Here is a 25,045-nt window from a genome sequence, read left to right as displayed (position 1 = left end):
ACATGAGCCACCATGCCCAGTTCAGAGTTTCTTTATACACACACACACATATATATATATATATATATATATTTTTTTTTTTTTTTTTTTGAGACGGAGTCTGGCTCTGTCGCCCGGGCTGGAGTGCAGTGGCCGGATCTCAGATCACTGCAAGCTCCGCCTCCCGGGTTCACGCCATTCTCCTGCCTCAGCCTCCCGAGTAGCTGGGACTACAGGCGCCCGCCACCACGCCCGGCTAGATTTTTGTATTTTTAGTAGAGACGGGGTTTCACCGTGTTAGCCAGGATGGTCTCGATCTCCTGACCTCGTGATCCCCCCGTCTCGGCCTCCCAAAGTGCTGGGATTACAGGCTTGAGCCACCGCACCCGGCCAATACACATATATTAAAGTATAAATATACGTTCTTATTTTTACTCCCTTCCTTTCCCACTCCTCCCTTTTTAATCCAAAGACACATATTATATCCCCTTTCTGTAAGTTACTTTTTGTCACTTAACAGTATGTCTTGGAGAATCTTCCCACATCATTACATGGAGAGCTGCATGCTTACAAGCATTTTTCTAATGCTGGGGTCATAAGTGCCTGAAGTTTATTACACATGTCTTTTCATTTCACCTGCTTGAATTGCATGCTATTTAACACCACAGTATTCAGGCATTTATTTATTTATTTATTTACTTATTTATTTGAGACGGGGTCGTGTTCTGTCACCCAGGCTGGCAGGCAGTGGCACCATCATGGATCACTGCAGCCTCGACCTCTGAGGCTCAAGTGATCCTCCCACCTCAGCCTCCCGAGTAGCTGGGACTACAGGCACAAAACACCATGCCCAGCTAATTATGTTTATTTTTCGTAGAGACAGGGTCTCATTCTGTTGCCCAGGCTGGTCTTGTACTCCTGGCTTCAAGAGATCCTCCTACCTCCACCTCCCAAAATGCTCAGATTATAGGGATAAGCCACTGAGCCGGGGCTGGGCATTCTATTTTTGAGTGCAGCAGGGTTGACAATAATTATCTTGAAACATTGACCAGTTTGGGTCTTGTCTGATTCCAAATTAGCTATATGAATAACAAAGATGTAAACAGACATCAAAGATGATCACTCCACATGAAGGCAGGTGCTGTCACATCTCAGGACAAATGCCCTGTTTGGAGGTAGAATGGAGAAAATGTAAAGGGATCTGTCTTTGGGTTAACAGCAGGAAATTAGCAGAACTTCAAAGCTGATAATAATCAGAAGCTTGGGAACTTGAGGGACTGTTCCCAAGATGGAACAGCAGATTCAGGTTTAGGCAATAGGAAAATGTCACTATCAGCTAAGAGCAACTGGAGAAGTGGATCTCTAGAAGTGGAGAGCTGAGGGAAAATCAGAACAAATGTCTCAAATCTCTCTGACTCCTTTTAATTTTCAAAAACTGTAAATCAAAACAATAAGATAACTTGAAGTGATTGCCTTGAAATCTAATAAGCAGAAGTATTAGCTGCCTTTACAGAAATGTTTGGGTGGAAAAAAATTAGTTGAATCAAATTTTGTGCTTTGAATAAATTTAAAGGATTACGCATCAATTTTAGCCTTTGTAAAAACAATACTGTGTAACAAATCACTCACAATTCAGTGGCTTTTTAAAAATCCAAGCTTGGCCAGGCATGGTGGCTCACGCCTGTAATCCCAGCACTTTGGGAGGCCAAGGCAGGCAGATCAGTTGAGGTCAGAAATTCAAGACCAGCCTGGCCAACACGGTGAAAACTCATCTCTACTAAAAACACAAAAATTAGACAGGCATGGTGGTGCATGCCTGTAATCTCAGCTACTTGGGAGGCTGAGGCAGAAGGATCGCTTGCACCTGGGAGGCAGAGCTTGCAGTGAGCCGAGATCTTGCCACCGCACCCCAGTCTGGACGACAGAGCAAGACTCTGTCTCAAAAATAAAAATAAAAAACTAAAAACTCAACCTAAACCTCCGATTTGGCAGTGAATTTTAGATACAACACCAAAAGCACAACCCACAAAAGAAAAAATTGTTAAGTTGGACTTCTTTAACAGTAAAAGCTTATAACTAATCTCAGTGGCTCATGCCTGTAATTCCAACACTTTATCTCTCGGAAGCAAGAGGATCACTTGAGACCAGGAGTTCGGCACTAGCCTTGCCAACATAACAAGATCCAATCTCTACCAAAAAACAAAAACAAACAAACAAAAAACCCTTATGCCCTGCAAAAGAGTATGAAAACACAAGCCACAGGCCAGGAGAAAATATTTGCTGAGCACCTCTCTGATAAAGGACTTGTATTTAAAATATACAAAGAACTCACAAGATTTAATGATAAGATATGAAACAACCCAATATAAAAATGGGCAAAAGAAATGAACAGATACGGCCGGGCGCGGTGGCTCAAGCCTGTAATCCCAGCACTTTGGGAGGCCGAGACAGGCGGATCACGAGGTCAGGAGATCGAGACCATCCTGGCTAACACGGTGAAACCCCGTCTCTACCTCATGATCCACCCACCTCGGCCTCCCAAAGTGCTGGCATTACTAGCGTGAGCCACTGCGTTTGGCCACCTGTTTTAATTTCTAATTTCCTAAAAAATACAAAAAACTAGCCGGGCGAGGTGGCGGGCGCCTGTAGTCCCAGCTACTCTGGAGGCTGAGGCAGGAGAATGGCGTAAACCCAGGAGGCGGAGCTTGCAGTGAGCTGAGATCTGGCCACTGCACTCCAGCCTGGGTGACAGAGCAAGACTCCGTCTCAAAAAAAAAAAAAAACAGAAATGAACAGATACATCAACAAAGAAGACACGCAGATGACAAAAAAAAAAAAAAAATGAAAAGATGCTCTACATCGTATGTCATTAAGGAACTGCAAATTAAAACAGTGAGATACCACTACACACCTATTAGAATGGCCAAAATAACCCATGGCCATGCCACCCTGAACACTCCCCATCTTGCCTTGAAATATACTTGTACAAAGTAGTACAGCCACTTTGGAAGACGGTTTGATGGCTTTTTGTTTTGAAAAAGGGTCTCACTGTTACCCAAGCTAAAGTGCAGTGGTGCGATCATGGCTCATTGTAGCCTCAACCTCCCAGGCTCAAGCAATTCTCCCACTCAGCCACTCAGCCTCCTCAGTAGCTGGGACCACAGGTGCGCACCATCACACGTGGCTAATTTTTTTTTTTTTGAGATGGAGTCTTACTCTGTCACCCAGGCTGGACGGGGTTTCACCGTGTTAGCCAGGATAGTCTCGATCTCCTGACCTCGTGATACGCCCGTCTCAGCCTCCCAGAGTGCTGGGATTACAGGCTTGAGCCACCGCGCCTGGCGGCTAATTTTTTTTAAGACAGAGTCTTACTCCGTTGCCCAGGCTGGAGGGCAGTGGCATGATCTAGGCTCACTGCAACCTCCACCTCCCAGGCTCAAGCTATTCTCCTGCTTCAGCCTCCCGTGTAGCTGGGATTACAGGTGCGCACCACCATGCCTGGCTAATTTTTGTATTTTTAGTAGAGATGGGGTTTCACCATGTTGGCCAGGCTGGTCTCAAACTCCTGACCTCTGGTGATCAGTCCACCTCAGCCTCCCAAAGTGCTGGGATTACATGAGTTAGCCACCGCTCCCAGCCACACCTGGCTAATCTTTAAAAAATTTTCTTGTGGAGAGGAGGTCTCCCTATGTTGCCCAGGCTGGTCTCAAACCCCTGGGTTCAAGCAATCCTCCCACCTTTGCTTCACAAAGTGCTAGGATTACAGGCGTGAGCCACCAGTTTCTTAACAGATGGAAAAATGGATCCACACAAATTAAAAAAGAGCATCAAAAATGGCACTGGGGCTAGGTGCCATGGCTCACACCTATAATCCCAGTACTCTGGGAGGCCAAGGTGGCCTTGGATTACCTGAGGTCAGAAGTTCAAGACCAGCCTGGCCAACACAATGAAACCCTGTCTCTAATAAAAATACAAAAAAAATTAGCTAGGCGTGGTGGTGCATACCTATAATCCCAGCTACTCAGGAGGCTGAGGCAGAAGGATCACTTGAAACAGGGAGGCAGAGGTTGCAGTGAGCTGAGATCATGCCATTGCACTCAAGTTTGGGCAACAGAGCAAGACTCTGTCTCCAAAGGAAAAAATGGCATCAATTTTCAACTTGTAATAGGGGATTTCCTGGTTCTCCCTTTCCAGAATATCTTTAAGGTCAAAATATTTTCGTAATAATACTGATGTTGCTGCCTTTTCACTCTCAATCTCTCACAAGCGCAAGTGGAGTTTTCCAGTGTGATATGGGAACAGATTGAATGCGGAGGCAGACATGAAAATGTAGCTCATCTCACAAACATTTTCTTTCTGAAATATAGTAATTTTTCATAAACATGTTATTTCTGTTAATGTGTCCTCTTTTATTGTTTCTAAAAATTTATGTTTTAATCTTTCTTTCTTTTCTTTTGAGACTAGGTCTCATTCTGTTGCTCAGGCTGGAGTACAGTGCATGATCATAGTTCACTCTAACTCGAACACCCGGGCTCAAGGGATTCTCCTGTCTCAGCCTCCTGAGTAGCGGGGACTACAGGCATGTGCCGCCATGCTCAGTTAATTAAATTCTTCCTAGAAACAGGGTCTTGCTATGTGGGCCCAGGCTGGTCTCAAACTCCTGGCCTCAAACAATCCTCCCACCTCAGCTTCCCAGAGCTCTGGGATTACAGTGTGAGCCACTGCTGCTCCACCTGGCCTGTTTTAATTTCTTTCTTCTTTTTTTTTTTTCTGAGAGAGAGTCTTCCTCTGTCGCCCAGGCAGGTGCAGTGGTGCAATCTCTGCTCACCAAAACGTCCACCTCCCCGGCCTAAGCTATTTTCCTGCCTCAGCCTCTCGAGTAGCTGGGATTACAGGTACGTGCCACCACACTAGGTTAAACTTTGTATTTTTAGTAGAGATGGGGTTTCATCATGTTGGTCAGGCTGGTCTCGAACTCTCCTGACCTCATGATCCACCCACCTCGGCCTCCCAAAGTGCTGGCATTACTAGCGTGAGCCACTGCGTTTGGCCACCTGTTTTAATTTCTAATGCAGCAAATAATCCACACCAACAGGACTCTTTGGCATTCTCAATAATTTTTAATAGTAGTTGAAAGGTCCTGAGACAAAAGGTGTGAGAGCTGTTGTTCTAGAGCAGCTGAATATTGAAAGTTATTTCACGAAGGTGACTGTAAATAAGGAAGATTTGATGACACATAGAACCAGGTGGTACAAATACAGGATGAGGGAAGGGTTTCAAAATGGAGGCAAACAGAGTAGGATCAGAAAATCTGAGCTGGAGATTAGTACAAAAGGGAGGAGGGGCTAAATCTTTGATTGTCTCTGGGGTGTAGATCATTTACCTGTTCACTATAGACTCGTGCCTGACAAATATAATTGCCTGGCAACTTCGGCGATTAGCTGTTTGAGACACAGATATGATTGTAGATTATGGCTGCATGTAATAATACCTCTTAAATTGCATCTGGCACTTACGGATGCTGTCTAAATCCCTTGTTGCATCATTATTCGTGGTTGTCTTATGTATTCATCTTACTTATAAAGAAATTGCAAACTCATAGAAAAGAGTGTGTGGCTTTGGATTTAGGTAGCCCCGGATTAAAAATCCTGCATAATACTGGCTTCATCTGCTGTGTGAGCAGGTAACCCTTTCAAGCCCGCACTGCTGAAGGAAGCACCAGTGTCCTGGCAACACCTCCTGTGTCCTGACTTTGGCTTTGGTTTTCACAGTGTGGTTTCCTTTGTTCCTTCCCACCGTTTGAGCCTGATTCTCCAGCTTTTCCAGTAAGTCTTGGGGCCACTGAAACTTTTACAATAAATTCATTTTCCTTTTACAGCAATGAATGAGGGTTCCAATTTCTCCATGTCCTCATGAACATGTTATTAACCATCTTTTTTTATTATAGTCACGCATTGCATAATGACATTTTGGTCAATGATGGACCTCACATATGATGGTGGTCCCACAAGATTATAATGGAGCTGAAAATTTCCTATTGCCTAGTGATGTCATAGCCATCATAATATGGCAGTGCAATGCGTTACTCACGTGTTTGTGGGGATGCTGGTGTAAACAAACCTACTGTGCTCCCAGTTGTATAAAAAAGTGTAACACGGGCTGGGCGCTGTGGCTCACACCTGTAATCCCAGCACTTTGGGAGGCTGAGGCAGGCGGATCACCTGAGGTCAGGAGATTGAGACCAGCCTGGCCAACATGGCAAAACCCCATCTCTACTAACCTGCAAAAATTAGCCTGGCGGGGTGGTGGGCGCCTGTAATCCTAGTTATTCGGGAGGCTGAGGCAAGGAGAACTGCTTGAACCTAGGAGGCGGAGATTGCAGTGAGCCAAGATGGCGCCACTGCACTCCAAACTGGGCAACAGAGCGAGACTCCGTTTCAAAAAAAAAAAAAAAAAAGTGTAACACATACAATTATGTATAGTACATAACACTTGATAATAAATGACTATGTTTCTGGTTTATGTATTTGCTATCCTATACTTTTTATCATTGTTTTAGACCCTACTCCTGCTACTTATATATTTTTTTAAATTAACTGTAGAACAGCCTCAGGCAGGTCCTGCAGGAGTTATTCCGGAAGAAGCCATTCTGATCATGGAGACGACAGCTCCATGGATGTTTTTACCCCTAAAGACCTTCCGGCGGGACAAGACGTCAAAGTGGAAGACAGTGACACTGATGATCCCGGCCCTGGGTAGGCCTAGGCTAATGTGTGTGTTTGTGTCTTCGTTTTTAACAAAAAAACTTAAAAAGTTTAAAGAATTAAAAATAAAAAGAGAAAAAAGCTTACAGAATAAGGAAAATAGGCTGGGCACAGTGGCTCATGCCTGTTAATCCCAGCACTTTGGGAAGCCAAGGCGGGCAGATGACAAGGTCAGGAGTTCGAGGCCAGCCTGACCAATATGGTGAAACCCCGTCTGTACTAAAAATGCAAAAATTAGCTGGGCGTGGTTGGTGCACATCTGTAATCCCAGCTACTTGGGAGGCTGAGGCAGGAGAATGGCTTGAACCTGGGAGGCAGAGGTTGTGGTGAGCCAAGATCATGCTACTACAACTCCAGTCTGGGTGACAGAGCAAGACTCCATCTCAAAAAAAAAAAAAGAAAGAAATATTTTTGTACAGTAGTACAATGTCTTTGTGTTTTAAGCTAAGTGTTATTACGAGAGTCAAAAACGCTTAAAAATTTTTTAAGTTTATAAAATAAAAGCTACAGTAAGCTAAGGTTAATTCATTATTGAACAAAGAAAGATAGTTTTTTATAAATTTAGTAAAGCCTAAATGTACAGTGTTTATAACGTCTACAGCAGTAGTGTACGGTGATGTCCTAGGCCTTCATATTCACTCACCTCTCACTTACTGATACCCAAAGCAACTTCCAGTCCTGCAGGCTCCATTCATGGGAAGTGCCCATATAAGGTACTATTTTTTACCTTTTATACCATATTTTTATTGTATCTCTTCTATGTTTAGATCCACAAATACTGACCATTGTGTTACAATTGCCTATGGTATTCAGTACAGTAACAGGAGGTACAGGCTTCTAACCTAAGAGCAATAGGTTCTACCATATCGTGTAAGTGTGTAGTAGGTTATAGTAGGTTTGTGTAAGTGCACTTGATAATGTTCACAAGACAAAAATCACCGAATGACTCATTTCTCTCAATGTATCCCTGTCGTTAAGCGAAGCATCACGGTGTAGTCATTCTAGTCAGGGTTGATTTCCACTGTTTGCAGCTAAGATAACTGTGGCTAATCTCAAAATTAGTTGAATGGAAACATTTCATGGAAAGCCCTCATAGATAATGCTTCAACTTTCAAGTTTAGGGATTACTTTTGACTTACATGAAGACAGCAACAAGAAGTCAGTACTGTATAAGCCCAGAAGGCAAGCACACGTGCCCATAAGCCATAGAGAACTTTCCACACTTTTGGAAAGGATAGCTCCTAAAAATATCTGAGCCCAACTTCCAAGTGCCAACACTTGCAAATCTTTGTCTGAAGGCTCTCTCTGGTTCGGAAATCCTTGCACCAATCAGACCACAAGCTCCAGGGAATCAAATATATCCCAAGAGCATTCTTCAAACCAATGATGGTTAGAAGATGGTGGATAAATACTCCAGCTCCCTCCACCCCCAGGCAGGATAATTTTTTAAAAATATTTTGTCCCTCTTATTTTTATTAAGATATAATTCACATACCATAAAGCTCACATTTTAGGTGTACAATTCAATGGGTTTTAGTATATTAACTAAAAATAGTTGTGCAACCATCACCACTGTTTAATTTCAGTTCATTTTCATCACTCCAAACAAAAAATTCTGTGCTTATTAGCAGTAATTCCCATTCCACCCTCCCACTAGCCCCTAGCAAATGCTAATCTGTTTTCTGTCTCTATGGATTTGCTTATTCTGGAAATTTTATATAAAACATATTGTATGGAGTCATATAATATGTGGGCTTTTATGACTGGCTTCTGTCACTTAATATAATGTTTTCAAGATTCATTCATGTTGTACCATGTATCAATAATCTATTTCTTTTTATATATGAAATCTATTTCATCGCATGGATATACCACATTTTGTTTAACCACTTATCGGCTGACGGACACTTGGATTTTTTCCACTTTTGGCTATTCTGAATATGCTGCTGTGAATATTCATGTACTAGTTTTGTGTGAACATGTTTTTCAATTGTCTTGGGTATGTAATAACTGGGAGTGGAGTTTCTGGGTCTTAGGATAACTCTATGTTTAACCTTTTAAGAACTGGAAAACTGTTTTCCTGGCAGCTGTGCCAGTTTTCATTCATACCAGCAATGAATGAGAGTTCTAATTCCTTCACATTCTCACTAACATTTGTTATTATTGTCTTTTTAATTGTGGTTATCCTAGTGGGTGTGATATATCTCATGGTGCTTTTGATTTGCGTTTCCCTAATGATGAATGATGTTGAGCATCTTTTCTTGTACTTACTGGCCATTTGTATATCTTCTTGGGAAAAATATCTATTCAAATCTTTACCCATTACTGTTGGGGTCTGTCTGGCAGGATAATTTTGAGTTGTACATTCTACACTGTCTGCCAGAGTTCTCCAGGGGGATTAGGATCTATTTGCTCACACTGGTGACTTGATTGATAACACATCCTTTATCCGTGCTCTCCCTTCCATACTAGTTTGCTAAGACTGCTATAATAAAGTAAAACAGACTAGGTGGCTTACACCACAGAAAGGTATTGTCTCACAGTTCTGGAAGTTGGAAGTGTGAGGTTGAGACATCAGTAGAGTTGGTTTCTTCCGAGGGCTGGGAGGGAAGGAACTGCTCCATGTCTCTCATCTAGCTTCTAGTAGTTGTTTTCTGGCAATCTACGTCATTCCTTAGCCAAAATTATGTAGGTTGGGTAGGGATGCCATCTAAAATTCTGGATAAAAATTGGCCACTTCACTATTCACCTCCTCCAATGCCCACTACACATACCTCTGATGAGTTAGAATTTTGGACTTCCCCAAACATTCCAAGCTCTCACATATCCTTATGGCTTTGCCCAGGCTATTTCTGGGCAACCATTCACAAATCTCATTCTTCCTTTAAGTTCCAGCTCAAAGGTCACTCCTTATTTAAGTCATTCCCAAATGAGTCTAATCATAGTAAATTCCAGAACCTGTGTGGAAGCTGTAAGTCCAGATAGGCTACCGCCACGTGAAGCCTGAGAATGAAGCCAACATGAGGAAGGACAGAGAAGAGAGACTGAGAGAAGCCAAGTTCTGGGGCATCATTTGAATTGAATCTCTGGATTAAACTACACCAACACCTCCCAATCCCTTGATAGTTCTGTCACGTGCCACAGTATCATATATCTTGATATAGTTCAGTGTCAAGTATAGAGACAACAGGATTGCCTTAGGAACGTATTCTAAACTCATATAGAGTCTGCTTTTTTTTTTTTTTTTTTTTTTTTGAGATGGAGTCTCGGGCCGGGTGTGGCTCATGCCTGTAATCCCAGCACTTTGGGAGGCCGAGGCAGGCAGATTACCTGAGGCTGGGAGTTCAAGACCAGCCTGACCGACATGGAGAAACCCTGTCTCTACTAAAAATACAAAATTAGCCGGGCATTGTGGCACATGCCTGTGATCTCAGCTACTTGAGAGGCTGAGGAAGACCGAAAGAGCGAAACTCTACCTCAAAAAAAAAAAAAAATAAAAGACAAGAGTCTCACTCTGTTGCCTAGGCTGGAGTGCAGTGGCACAATCTCGGCTCACCTCAACCTCTGTCTCCTGGGTTCAAGCAATTCTCCTGCCTCAGGCTCCCGAGTAACTGGGATCATAGGCACCTATCACCATGCCCAGTTAATATTTTTATTTTCAGTAGAGACAGGGTTTCACTATGTTGGCCAGACTGGTCTCGAGCTCCTGACCTCAGGCGATCTGCCCGCCTTGGTCTCTCAAAGTGCTGGGATTACAGGCATGAGCCACTGCACCTGGCAACTTCCCATAGAGTCTGCTATGCCTTGGTTTGTAATGACTTCATCATGTATCTCGCAAAAAAAACTAAGGCAAGATTGTCTAAATTCTCTAGGTCAGTTTCCTATGGCTGCTGTGACAAATTTCTACTTGTGGCTTAAAACAACACGAATTTATCATCTTATAGTTCTGGAGGTCAGAAGGCTAAAATACATCTCACAGGGCTAAAATCAAGGTGTCAGTCAGGTCTATTTCTGGAGGCTCTAGTGGAGAATCTGTTTCCTTTCCTTTTCCAGATGCTAGAGGCTGCCGCCTCCTCTGGCTCATGGCCCCCTTCCTCCATCTTCAAAACCAGTACAAGCGTCAATCCAGCTTCTCCTTCCATCCTCACATCTCCTCAGACTCTCCTGCCTCTCTCTTTCACTTAGAAGGACTCCTGCCATTACAGTGACCCCATCTGGATAATCCAGGATATCTCCCCATCTCAAGATTCTTCACTTTTTTACATCTGCACAAATCCTTTTGCCAGATAAGGTAACATATTCATAGGTTCTGAGTATTCAAAAGCATACATCTTTGGCCTCTGCCTCTTCATAGATTTTATTTTTCTTGCTGTCTTACTTATTGTCACATTTAACCATTTCTAAAACGCTGGCATTCTTTCAATTAGTTATACCTTCCTTCTTTCCTCCCTTCCTTTATTGGACAACCTCATCTGGCACCTACTATGGGCTAAGTGCTATGCAGGTACTATAGGGATACAGTTATGTATCCAGACTCTACCCTCAAGGTATTTACAGTCAGTACATTTCCTTGATAGTCCCGTTACTGGTCTTAATTAAAATGAGCTAACCTTTGGGAAAGGACATTGCAAATACTGCAAGTACAAAAGGTGGGAGAAAGCTAAAAACAAAGAGCGTGGTCCAGGATTTGAAGTCCAAAGTATGGATAGGACTGACTTTCTCTAAGTGGGTACTGACGCTGTGAAGACCAGTCATACCCTCACCCAAAGGCTGTCACTGGTGGACTTGACCATCACCTCCAACCTCACTCCCCACCCCTGCAGGAAGTGCAGCTTTCTGCAAAACATTTGAGCCACTTTTTTTTGGCAAATTTCCCACAGATCAGTTTCAGGAAATGCTTGACAAAACACTTGGTCCCTAAAGAGTCTTATCTTTTAGAAGTACATACTGAAATATTTACGGATGAAATGATATGATGTCAGGGATTTGCTTCAGAACAAAATGTGTAGGAGGAAGTGGGTGGGGTATTGATGAAACAAGGCTGACCATGAGTTAATAATTGTTGAAGATGGGTAATGGAACACAGGGGTTTATGATACTATTCTAGTTAGTTTTTTTTTTCTTTGCATGTTTAAAATTTTCCATAATAAAAAAAAGTTGGCTGGGCACGGTGGCTCACACCTGTAATCCCAACGCTTTGGGAGGCCGAGGCGGGTGGATCACCTGAGGTCAGGAGTTCGAGACCAGCCTGACCAACACGGTGAAACCCTGTCTCTACTAAAAATACAAAAATAAGCCAGGCATGGTGGCCCATGCCTGTAGTGCCAGCTACTTGGTAGGCCGAGGCACGAGAATCACCTGAACCTGGGAGGTGGAGTTTGCAGTGAGCCAAAATCATGCCACTGCACCCCAACCTGGGCAACAGAGTGAGACTCCATCTCAAAAAAAAATAAGTAAATAAAAAATAAAATTAAAAATTTAAAAGGTTAAGGAGGAAAATTTCGTCACTACATTTTATCTTAGGTCACTACATTTTACCTGTGTAATTGACATAAACTTATCATTTGAATATATTTTACTGTCTCAATATTTGCCTATATTTTAAAAATAAATAAGTGCAGGAATATAAATATTTGACAAAGCAGTTCTCTTCTACAACCACTTGAATCACAGCAGGGAAGAGAAAGCGCTAGATATCTTGCCTGTGGCTAGCCTTGGAACAATAATAGTCCTGTCCTCAGAGAAGACCACATGAAATTCTCAAACTTCATTCTAGTAATTGGACTTAAAGGGTTAAACATACCATATGGGGAAAGATAGTTTAACTTGATTAAGAGATAACTGTGGCTCTTTATGATGGAAATGGTGAATTGGCCTGACCCATCTCAGATTTTCATGTATTAACTTCCAGGTAGCATATTAGCATTAGCTTGGGATCATGAAACTATGGTTTTCAGCCTCAGTACGAATCTGAGAAAAACAACTGAAATGGATAGAATTTTCTTTGAAACTTCTTTATCTGCATTTTCAGTACTTGTGTAGGGGAAAGACTACAAGCATTAGAGCCAAAAATTGGACTTGATTTCCATCTCAGTCCTCAGGCAGGTTCCATAACCTCCCCAAACTCGTTTCCTCATCTATAAAATATAAAATAATATCTACTTTGCATGGATGCTGTGAGGGTTATGGGTAATGTATATAAAATGCCTCTCCCATCACAGACAACTAATGAAAGCTTACTGTATTTATAATTGCATGTTCCTCTTTTCCGCCCCCCCACATCTCCCAAACAGTGCTTAGCACACAGTAAGAGTCCAAAAATGTTTGCTGAATTAAATTAAACCTTAGATGGTAGATAGATGGAGTCAGTGGGAGGACGTGTTAAGACTATACCAGGCTCAGCTGGGCGCGGTGGCTCACGCCTGTAATCCCAGCACGTTGGGAGGCCAAAGCAGATGGATCACCTGACGTGAGGAGTTCAAGACCAGCCTGGCCAACATAGTGAAACCCCACCTCTACTAAAAATACAAAAATTAGCCAGGCATGGTGCACACCTGTAATCCCAACTATTCAGGAGGCTGAGGCAGGAGAATGAATCACTTGAACCCAGGAGGTGGAGGCTGTAGTGAGCTGAGATTGTGCCACTGCACTCCAGCCTGGGCGACAGAGCAAGACACTGTCTCTAAAAAAAAAAAAAAATGGCTATACCAAAATCCGCCCCTTGGCACATCACTTGTTCACACGAGAGCTTCATCTCCCACTTCCTGTCCCTCACATCTAATCACCAAGTTCTATCTATTCAAGCTCCCAGCATCACTAGAATCTACTCACTTCCCTTAGATCCTGCTGCCACCACCTTAGTTCAAAACTTCATCTTCTCTCTCACCTGGCCTACAGCAAAGGCTGGCCCCTCATAGTCTGTTCTCACCCTTCTACAGTCCTTTCTCTTCACTGTAGGTGGAGGGATTTTTTTCCTTTTTTTAATTATGAAAAATTTAAAACATTCACAAAAATTGAGAATATAATGAATATCCATGTACACATCACCCAGCTTCATTCAATTATCAATGAATGACCAATTTTGCTTCACATATACCCCACCCACTCTCTCCAGTGTTCTTGGATTATTGGAAGCAAATTCCAGAAGCCACCGCTTTTGGAAGGGGAGTCTTTTCATGGATTCAGAATAAAATTCAAAATCCTTCACATGGCTTGCCAGGTCCTTGATCTCTGCTGACTTCTTCAACTACAGATTCTAGCTTGCTATTCCCCAGACCCAGACCCAGGCAAGCCAGCCTTCCCTCAGTTCTTTCACCATTCATGTTGCTTCTTTCTGTTCCTGCAGCCTTCAGGCTGCTTTCAAAGCCCAGAAAGCCTGTTATCATCTTCTTTCACCCTGTTTGCTGGACTTTAGCTGCTCATGTCTCTGCTATCCCTCTGAATATCACCTTCTCAAGAGGCCCCCGGCTCAGGCTAGGTGTCCCCTTGCTTGCTCTCTTGGCACCTTCTGCTTCTCCTGAAATTATTAATACATAATTTTGTAGTTAGTCATGTAAAGCTGCCGTCCCTGTTAAAAATGAGCTTTATGGCATAGGAACCATGTCTGTTTTGTACCCCGCTGAGGCACCCAGTACACAGCTCCACACCTTCTTTATAGGAGGCACCTAATAAATATTTGTTGAATGACGTCCCCAAGAAAGGTAAATACAAAAGCCACATGCATTTCACATTATAAATTGCTTACATACTGAGACCAGTGTCTTAAACCTTTTATAACCGCAAGAACAATGCCCAGGCCTTTAATTTTAGGTGTATTTTTTTACAGTCAACATGACTTTTTAAAAAGATTCTGAGCTGCATATTATGCTAGACACTGAAGGTTCAAAGATAAGTAACTGTCAAATGACAAAAATTACAACAAACTTAGTTTAAATACCTCAATTGACTTTATGTGAGATTCTGTAATTGGGCAACACTCCATTCCATAAAATAGAGTAAGTGTTCCGATGAGCTGAGCAGATGAGGTTGGCTTTATAGACAAAGAAGGGTGGAAGAAAGCACAAGCAAAGAATGAAAACTGCATTGATCCTTTCGAAGTCACTTTTCTTGTAAGGTGGGGCAGGAAGACAGAATCATTAGAAAAATAACTGATTAGTTAATATTGGGTTACTTCAGGCTACTTCTGTTGTACAAAGGTTAAAGCAGAGATTTAACCAGGCCTGTATGAGAAACTGGCTGTTATCTCTCTCTCCTGATTTCTCAGAAGGCCAGACAACAACCTAGTTTGGATTTGGTGATGTGGAACTTTATCAAAGGTAACTCCATTCTGATTTTTAGTCTGGTCTGTTGGAGCCTAGTGCAGAAACTTAGTCCAAAACAATAGCCCCCTGTAATTTTTATTTAACTATACAGATGCTACCCTCAGGAGTTGCGTCTAGAAATAAAGACAGCCATTTAATTATTCAAAAATTGATCATTTCTCATACTATATGTAGAAGGCAGAATATTTCATTAACTAGGAAATCTATAAAGTGTCAAACAACTAGAAATAAGCAAAAATTTGCCATAAAACAACAGCTAACATTTACTGGGTCCTTCTTTTCGGCCAAGTATGGTGAAAGCATTTTTCACATATGATTTCATTGAATTCTTACAACACCCTTTGAGACTTACCTTATGTTTCCTATTTCACAGATGGAAAAAAATCTACCAACACGTTGAAAATACAGGCAACACTTTCTAAGTTACCCAGGAGTTTAAACCGGGGAGTCTGACCCCGAGGGTATACTCTTACCCTCTATGCTGGGGTTAACAAGAAATCTTCAAGTACTGCTGCAAGAAAAAAATAAAACAAAGGACACTTTTTAATTGATCAATGCTTCCCACTTCATGACCTGGTTTCATAGTTATGTGTGTACACTTTCATAGGAAAACAGCAGATGTTGTGAAACCTGTTACTGATAAGGCTAGGTTCCTATGGGCCCAAGGCACTACCCATTGAATTTGGACTTTGTACCAAATATTTCCTATAGAGAGAAATTAGCTAGAAATTCTCAAGGTGTGCCTACCTTGAACCTAGCCTGTCTTCTTGGCCAAACTGAAAGCTCTGCATTGTTTTCTTCTTGTGCAGTACACCTTGTTGGCTTACCTCCTACAGATGGGATCTAGCCAAGAGGAAATTCGTTATATTTTAAAACAGATAAATTGTTCAGATGAGTTACATGCTTGGAACTTAAACCATGACAAAAAAATTCTGTATTAATTATGCATATTTGGGAGTTTGTTTTTAACTTTTAATTAAGGAAAATTTCCATCATCATATGCAAAAATAGACCATGTAGTATAATCAACCCCCATGTACTCTTCACCCTGCTTCACACATACTTTTTTGTGGATCCATATTGCCTCCTCTGTCTTAACTAAGCCATTGCTGGATGAAAAGAAACCCTAGAGCAGCATTGTTTAATGTGAACCAGATATGTGATTTTACCTTTTTTAGTCACCACATTTGAAATGTAAGAAGAATGCTGGGCGCGGTGGCTCAAGCCTGTAATCCCAGCACTTTGGGAGGCTGAGGTGGGCGAATCACGAGGTCAGGAGATCGAGACCATCTTGGCTAACACGGTGAAACCCCGTCTCTACTAAAAACACAAAAAATTAGCCGGGCGAGGTGGCGGGCGCCTGTAGTCCCAGCTACTCGGGAGGCTGAGGCAGGAGAATGGCATAAACCCAGGAGGCGGAGCTTGCAGTGAGCCGAGATCGCCCACTGCACTCCAGCCTGGGTGACAGAGCAAGACTCCGTCTCAAAAAAAAAGAAAACAAGAAACAAGTGAAATTAACTGTAACAGTACATTTTATTTAACCATTTAACCTAATATATTAAAAATATTATCATTCCAGTACTATCAACATAAAAATTATTATTGAGGTATTTTATATTCTTTCTTATGTAATAAGTCTTTGAAATGCAGTGTACATTTTGCAGTTACAGCATATTACAGTCTGGACGGGCTTAATATTTTAAGAGCTTAGTAGCCATATGTGATATAAGTTAAATACACTAGTTTGTGATTAGTGGCTACCATATTGAACAGAACAGCCCTAAAGCGCCTAGGATAAGAGAGAGAGGACTAAACTCTGATTTTTCTCTTGTCCAAATTCCTATCTAAGGGGCTTGGGGAGTCATGCCCTACAAACCATAAATTCTCACCAGATGGGGTTTATTTAACCCTGTATATTGTGACTTACTTTCCAATCTGACTCTGGTATAACAAGGAAGAAAATCAAAATATTTTACCCCAAAACATGTTTCTCTGCCATATCTTGAAATGGCCCTGAAAAGCCGTCCCTTATGGGAAAAATCCACATTCTGTAGAGAATCCCCTTTCTCCTTTGTTTTCCTTCCTTTTTTTCCAGATCCAGGAGATAATCAACTAAGAGCCAGGTACCCTTTTAGGTCCAATGTGAAACAGTTTACAACCTGCTCTCTCTGTAGTCTGCTAAGTCGGTCTCCACAACCCTTTATCTTAACCTAAGCATTTCTTTTCTATTGATCCCAGGTCTTCAGATAAACTCAACCAACTGTCAACCAGAAAATGTTTCAATTTACCTACAGCCTGGAAGCCCCACCACTTTGAATTGTCCCAATTTTCCAAACCAAACCAATGTGTTTCTTAAATGTATTCTATTGATGTCTCATACTTCCCTAAAATATATAAAACCAGGCTGTACCCCCACCACCTTAGGCACATGTTCTCAGGACCTCCTGAGACCTGTGTCACACGCCACAGCCACTCATATTTGGCTCAGAACAAATCTCTTAGAATATTTTACAGAGTTTGACTCTTTTCATCGACAGGAGTAAACAGCTATTTTGCAATTTACCCAAAAATAATGCAAGTAAAGGTTTCTAGCAAAAGTTGAAGTACAGTGCATACATACTGGGCTTCTCCATGAAATCTCCAACAAAAGAAGACCAACAACAATAATTAAAAAGTTAGTCAGGAGGCTGAGGCAGGAGAATTGCTTGAACCCGGGAGGTGGAGGTTGCAGTGAGCCGAGATCGCACCAGTGCACTTCGGCATGGATGACAGAGCGAGACAGAGCGAGTCTCAAAAAAAAAAAAAAAAAAAGTTAGACAAGTGCTTCTACAAAAAAGGAAATAACTATTAATGCAACCTCCAAACCCCAGACTATGATGAAATGTAGCTTTCCAGATCTTGAGCAAGGTTATAGTGAGTAGAAAGTATGTTAGCAGTTCCTGGGAGGTTACAATAAGTTGTAAACTCTAGACACAGTGGCTCTAGACACTCAGTACCTGGTTCTGCTATTTACAAGCTGTGTGACTTGAGCAAGTTATTCAGTTTCTCTGTGCCTCAGGTTCCTCATCTATAAAAATGAGCATCATAAATTCTGGGATAGTTTTCAGGACTGAATGAGAAATACATGTAAAACATGTTAGAACCATGCCTGGTCCATGTTAACCTTTCATAAATGATCACTATTCAAAACAAAAACAAAACAAACCCAACAACAACAGAATTGTGGGGAGACCGACAGGAAAATGAGAACTAAGGATGAGGAAGGTGGGGCTGATGATACGATTGAACTCATCAGTAATTTTTCTCTGTGCTCTGGATTCTAACTTAACAAAGGTGCTTGGAGACAGGAGTAAGAAGAGAGAAGAAATCAAAACTGGCTTTGCTGGTGCTGACCAGCCCATTAAGCAGAGTTAAACGTAAAATCCCTAGACAAAACATCTCTCTTCTAGGACTTTTTTTTTTTTTTTTTTGCGACAGAGTTTCACTCTTGTTACACAGGCCGGAGTACAATGGCGCGATCTTGGCTCACTGCAACCTCTGCCTCCTAGGTTCAAGCGATTCTCCTGCCTCAGCCTCCCAAGTGGCTGGGATTACAGACATGAGCCACGACACCCGGCTAATTTTTTTGTATTTTTAGCAGAGATGGTGTTTCACCGTGTTAGCCAGAATGGTCTTGATCTCCTGATCTTGTGATCCACCTGCCTCAGCCTCCCAAAGTGTTAGGATTACAGGCGTGAGCCACCACGCCCAGCCAATTTTTGTATTTTTAGTAGAAACAGGGTTTCACCATGTTGGCCAAGCTGGTCTCAAACTCCTGACTTCAAGCTATCCACCTGCCTTGGCCTCCCAAAGTGCTGGGATTACAGGCGTGAGCCACCGCACCTGGCCTATTATCTAGGAATCTTTATAGTTGTCCACAACAACATCCTACCTGGGCAGCTTGCTCAACTGGAAAGAAATTGTCCCACTAAAAATAAAAAAGACAACATAACTTGGGGAGAGTGTTCTAAGGCAACATTTTCATTTTGAAGTTATCAGCTACTCCAGCTCAATAAACTAACCCTCTCCAAACTGTTTTTCAACAAAAGAGCAAAAGAACCAGATACAATTGTTTGCATGTGGATATGAGTTAAACACAGAAAAAAATGCAATTTAAGTTGTATGCATAGTACAATTTTAAAAAGTGACAGATACAGAAGAATATTTAAGAAAAAGATTTCACTCTCAAAGAATTTAAAAGGAACCTATAAAATCTTTGCCAAAGGGGCTATGAGCGGTGGCTCACGCTGTAACCCCAACACCTTGGGCGGCTGAGGCAGGTGGATCACTTGAGGTCAGGAGTTCAAAACCAGCCTGGCCAACATGGTGAAACCCTGTCTCTATTAAAAACACACAAAAAAATTATCTGGGTGTGGTGGCACATGCCTGTAATCTCAGCTACTCAGGAGGCTAAGGCAGGAGAATAGCTTGAACCTGGGAGGTGGAGGTTGCAGTGAGCCAAGATCACGTCCCTGTACTCCAGCCTAGGCAATAGAGCAAGACCCTGTCGCAAAAAAAATAAAATATATATTCTTTGCCAAAGAACTTCAGGAGGAAATATGAGAGATCAGAGAGGAAGATGAAGTAACTGGCTTCAGTAAGGAAAAAAATGATACATAACATTAAAGTTATTTTGGAAATGAAAATCACAATAGAAGCAGTAAGAAGCATAGATATGCTGAAAAAAGAATCCATGACATGGAAGACAGGGTTAAGAAAACATAGAGGGCAGAGATAAAAGAAAAGACAGTGGTTATCCATAATATGGAAGAACAATATATTAGATTATAATAGAATAATATATAATATAGATAGATCTGAGAAAAACAGTACTCAGGAAATATGGCACTGATCAACCCTTTTTGGAAAAGTTACTTGCAACATCTAGACAATCAAGAGACAGTTCAAGATAAAGAATTCAAGGATGGAAAAGATTTTGCTTTAATGGATTGTTAGTGATTACTGACTCCATTTAAATATCAAGAGGTTACCGGAAAGGGGTCCTGATCCAGACTCCTAAAGGGTTCCTGGATCTCATGAAGAAAGAATTTGGGGTTAGTCCACAGAGTAAAGAGAAAGCAAGTTTACTGGAGAAGTAAAGAAACACAACAATGGCTATTCCATAGACAGAGCAGCCCTGAGGGTTGCTGGTTGGCTATTTTTATGGTTATCTCTCGATTATATGCTGAACAAGTGGTGGATTATTCCCGAGCTTTCCAGGAAAGGGGCAGGCAATTCCCGAAACTGCGGGTCCCTCCCCCTTTCAGACCACATAGGGTAGCTTCTGGACATTGCCATGACATTTGTAAACTGTCACAGCACTGTTGGGAGTATCTTTTAGCAGGCAAATGTATTATAATTTATGTATAATGAGCAGTGGGGATGATCAGATGTCGCTTTCATCACCATCTTGGTTTTGGTGGGTTTTGGCCACCTTCTTTACCGCATCCTGTTATCCTGTTGAGATACAGGTTGTTATGACTTGTATCTTGTGACTTCCTGTCTCATCCTGTAACTATGAATGCCTGATCTTGTGGGAATGCAGCCCAGTGGTCTCAGCCTCATTTTACCCAGCCCCTATTCAAGATGGAGTTGCTCTGGTTTGAACTACCCTGACAAAACTGAGGTAAACCATAGCAAGAATTATAAACTGCAGAGCAGAATGAGTTGCACGGTCAACATTGTCAATGTAAACACAGTCAGGTAGTCTAGGAGGGCATGCCAGGCCTTTGGGCCAACAGTCACTAACAGTGGGGCCTTCACTGGAGCAACCACCAAAGCATGGCTCAACATTGCTCCCCTCTGCAGAGGCAAGCCTGGCTTTCTCTTTCTTCCAGAGATTCTGTGAGCTTCCTTGTTAAAAAGAATTTTTCTGCAGATTCTGTTTTTCTGTGGATTCTGTTGTTTGTCATTAAGACTCTGACTGATAAACCATTCAAATGAAATTAAAGAAAGAGACCAGGCACAGTGGTTCATGCCTGTAAGCCCAGCATTTACAGCGCTGAAGGCGGGAGAATTGCTTGAGGCTAGGAGTTTGAGACCAGCCTGGCCAATACAGTGAGATCCCATCTTTAAAAAAAAAATTAAGAAAGATGTATGTGGTCAAAGTATTAAGTGTATGGATGCTTATACACAGTTGGTAGGAATGTTGTCCCAACCTTTGAAAGGGCAATTTCTATCAATTAAAATATTAAACATGAATCTCGGTGACCCAGAAATTCTACTTCTAAAGGAAATTATCTTACATATTTAAAGTCATTTTAATCTGTTCAACAAGTATGTATTAAACACTGTGCTACAGGCTGGACACCCTGCAATAAGCAAAACAAGCAAAAATTCCTACCTTCATGAGGCTCACATTCCGGATGGAAGAGTGGAGGGCAGACAGACAGTGAGGAAAGTAAAACATAAGAGACAGTATATTAGAAGATGAGAAGTGCTATTTGCAAGGAGAAAGCAAGGAAGGGATCTAGGAGGTATGAGGCACTTTTTAATTTGAGATCAGTGGTCAGGGAAGACTCATGGAGGTTGGGGATTAAGTAACATCATATTTGAAAGAAGACAATTCCAAAAAGAAGAAACAGCAAGTGCAAAGGCCCTAAGGCAAAAGCCTACTGAACATATTAGAACAATTGCCAAGGAAACTAGTGTGGCTGGAGAAGAGTGAAGACTGGAGTATGGAAGGAGATGGTTCAGAGAATAATGGCACTGGGGGTAGACGGTGTAGCTTTGTTGGCCATTATAAGGACTTTGGTTTTTAACTTTGAATGAGTGGGAAGCCATTAATTTTTAATGCTATTGTTGTTTGAGACACAGTCTCATTCTGTCACCCAGGCTGGAGTGCAGTGACACACTCAAGGCTCACTGCAGCCTCAACCTCCTGGGTTCAAGCAATCCTCCCACCTCAGCTTCCCAAGTAGCTGAGTCTACAGGCATGTACCACTTTGCCCAGCTAATTTTTGTATTTTTTGTGGAGACAAGGTTTCGCCATGTTGCTCTTCTTGAACTCCTGGGCTCAAGTGATCCACCCTCCTCAGCCTCCCAAGGTGCTGAGATTACAAGTTTGAGCTACTGAGCCCAGTCACATTGAAAGGCTTTAAGCAGAGAGAAAAGAGAGAAATATTAACATATTAAAATGTGCTGCATTTGCAAATGGGTTGAAGAAGGGCAAGGCGAACACAGAAGGCATTTAGGAGGCTAATCCAGTTATCCAGTCAAGAGATGGATGGTGACTTGGACCCAGGGGGAAAACAGTAGAGTGGGGATAAGTGGCTAGATTACATGAAGAGGCAAAAGTGCAGAGACAAACATGTTCAAGAGATGTTGTTTATAATTGAGATAAGCTAGACATAACCTAAATATCCAATAATAGAAGACAGGTTAAATATATTATGATACATCCATTTTTTTATTACTTAAAAGCTTCTGTAGTGATTGAAAGCATGGGTTAACTTTTAAATTAAAAAGCCAAGTGAATAATATTAATTTTTAATGTTACTCAACTTCAACAAAAGCATGTTTCTGGACCATTAAAATATCTTGTTTGGCAATTAAAAATACAAACCTAGAAGCATTGACATTAAAGTTTCTTATTTCAAAAAGAACTATGAGGGGCCAGGCGCAGCAGCTCATACCTGAAGCAGGTGGATCACCTGAGGTGAGGAGTTCAAGACCAGCCTGGCCAACATGGCAAAACCCCATCTTTACTAAAAATACAAAAAAATTAGCCGGGCATGGCGGCGGGCGCCTGTAATCCCAGCTTATTGGGAGGCTGAGGCAGGAGAATCGCTTGAACCTGGGAAGCAGAGGTTGCAGTGAGCCAAGACCATGCCACTGCACTCCATCCTGGGTGACAAAACGAGACTTCATCTCAAAAAAAAACCAAATAAACCAAACCGAAACAAAACAAAAAAACAAGAGTTATGAGCCAAATAGAAATACGCACCTATACCTCTGAAACTAGCGTACCAGTAATAATTCATCACTAGACATAACGAAGTATGTACTTCTATTCTTTTCCTTTGAAACATTTTTGATAGAGCAGATATAGTTTAGGAAACGCAGAAACAAGATGCGAGTCAAATAGTGGTTTTTAACGAAACTTTTAGATTGAATTTGCTGTGATGAAGCATCTAAGATCTGAATAGGCAAAAAGATTTGGCTAAGAGGTGAAACCAGGACATGAATATGTGATTCAGAACCTACATATAGGTCAGGGAACAATTTGGTGGAGGCTAGAAACTGGTAGATAAGAATTATCTCAATGGTTCTTTATTAATCACTTGCCAAATGCCAGGCGTTATTTGTTGTTTCTACAACGTCTAATTTTAGAATACATACCTTAATTCCACAAACTTGCCCATTAGTCATTGGCTAGTATAAACAGAAGGTCTGAAACTCGAGCTTGAGTTGTCTTATACCAAAACACACCCTTTTCCTGCTATAATGCCCTGTATTAAGTAAGGTTGGCTAGATTGACTTTTAAGGTTGTTAACTGAAAAAAAATCACACGATTTATAAATTTAGAAAAGGAGTAGACTCTTTTTTTTTTTTTTTTTTTTTTTTAAGGATTACAGCCTTCAAGGTGATCATCGTGCAGGATGGGAAGCATGCCTCCTGCCAAGACCAGAGACAGGCACTTTGAAGGGGGGATTAGGGTAGGAGCCTTATGCTGAAAGAGTTGGCTACACATACATATTCAACAGGTTACAGGAGGAGCTATGAATATTCATGCTAGTCCCGATGCATGCATACTGAACATACATACATACAACATATGTTCACTCTGGAGTGGAGACTTAACACTTAAATGTATTACAGTTCAGACACACACATCAACATGTCTTTTCAGGATACGAAAAAGAGCACAACTTCTGTAAACCAGCCAGAACCAGTCCATGGTCAGTGGTCTTATCAAGAGAAAGTTACTGAAATCAGCCTCTTGTCCAGTCAAAGTTGTGGTTTTATGGCTGATGGGACAGGAGCTCAGGGTCAATTAGCATCTGAGGGAGCTGCAAATTGTTTTAATATTGCTTATCTCAAGGTCAGTGTTTGTTTAGCTGCTACAGAAAAAGAAAACCCTTATAATTGTGAACCCCAAAAATCTGAGACAGGTCTCAGTTAATTTAGAAAGCTTATTTTGCCAAGATTGAGGATGCGTGTCCATGACACAGACTCCAGAGGTCCTCACCACGTGTGCCCTAGGGGGTCAGAGTACAGTTTGGTTTTATACTAAGGGAGGTGACCACCCCTCATATTGTCTTATGCCCAATTTCCGCCTCCAAAGAAAGAAGTAAAAACTAAAATGCAGAAATTAAATCCACAGGCAGACAGCTCAGCGCCACACCCTGGGCCTGGTAGTTAAAGACTGACCCCTGACCCAATTGGTTATGTTATCTATAGATTATAGAAATGCACTGTGAAAATCCCTATCCTGTTTTGTTCTGATCTAACTACCAGTGCATGCAGCCCCCAGTCACCTACCCCTGCTTGCTCAATTGATCACGACGCTCTCACGCGCACCCCCTTAGAGTTGTAAGCCCTTAAAAGGGGCAGGAATTGCTCACTCAGGGAGCTCAGCTCTCGAGACAGGAGTCTTGCCGATGCCCCTGTTATGCCCAGACCGTTATTCCCCGAAGAAGACCACCAAAGTCCAGAGTCAAAGCCAAGCGGCAAGGATCTTTACTGCAAGTTCGAACTTGGTCCCTCCACTTCACAGCTTACAAGAGGGCCCTGAACAATGCGTGCACTTGCTTTTTATAGCCCGATGTAAACAGGACTTGTAAGGTTACAGAGGAACAAGGCATTTCTCTAGGTTACAGCATTACAATTGGTTAACATTTTAAGTTATACATTTAGTAGTTTTCTATTGGTTCCCACGCTTTCAATAAAACCACAAACGGCTGTGTCCTTACCGGGGGATTTTCCAGGTGGTGTTTTTCT

The 25,045-nt window shown here is 41.9% G+C and overlaps 1 long non-coding RNA gene across 1 annotated transcript; it reads right to left on the bottom strand.

The window, feature by feature from the left end:
• Positions 1-13,519: 13,519 nt before the first annotated feature.
• Positions 13,520-15,898, bottom strand: LOC111543467. Its single transcript, XR_002731883.2, has 3 exons — positions 15,417-15,898; positions 14,680-14,772; positions 13,520-14,259 (listed from the first exon to the last, which is right to left on the bottom strand). It is a non-coding gene; the product is annotated as an uncharacterized LOC111543467 (long non-coding RNA).
• Between the last annotated feature and the right edge of the window lie 9,147 nt (positions 15,899-25,045).

This window comes from Piliocolobus tephrosceles, chromosome 2 (genome assembly GCF_002776525.5).
Source record: "Piliocolobus tephrosceles isolate RC106 chromosome 2, ASM277652v3, whole genome shotgun sequence".
NCBI lineage: Eukaryota > Metazoa > Chordata > Mammalia > Primates > Cercopithecidae > Piliocolobus > Piliocolobus tephrosceles.
This window is presented reverse-complemented; position numbering and strand designations above follow the sequence as displayed.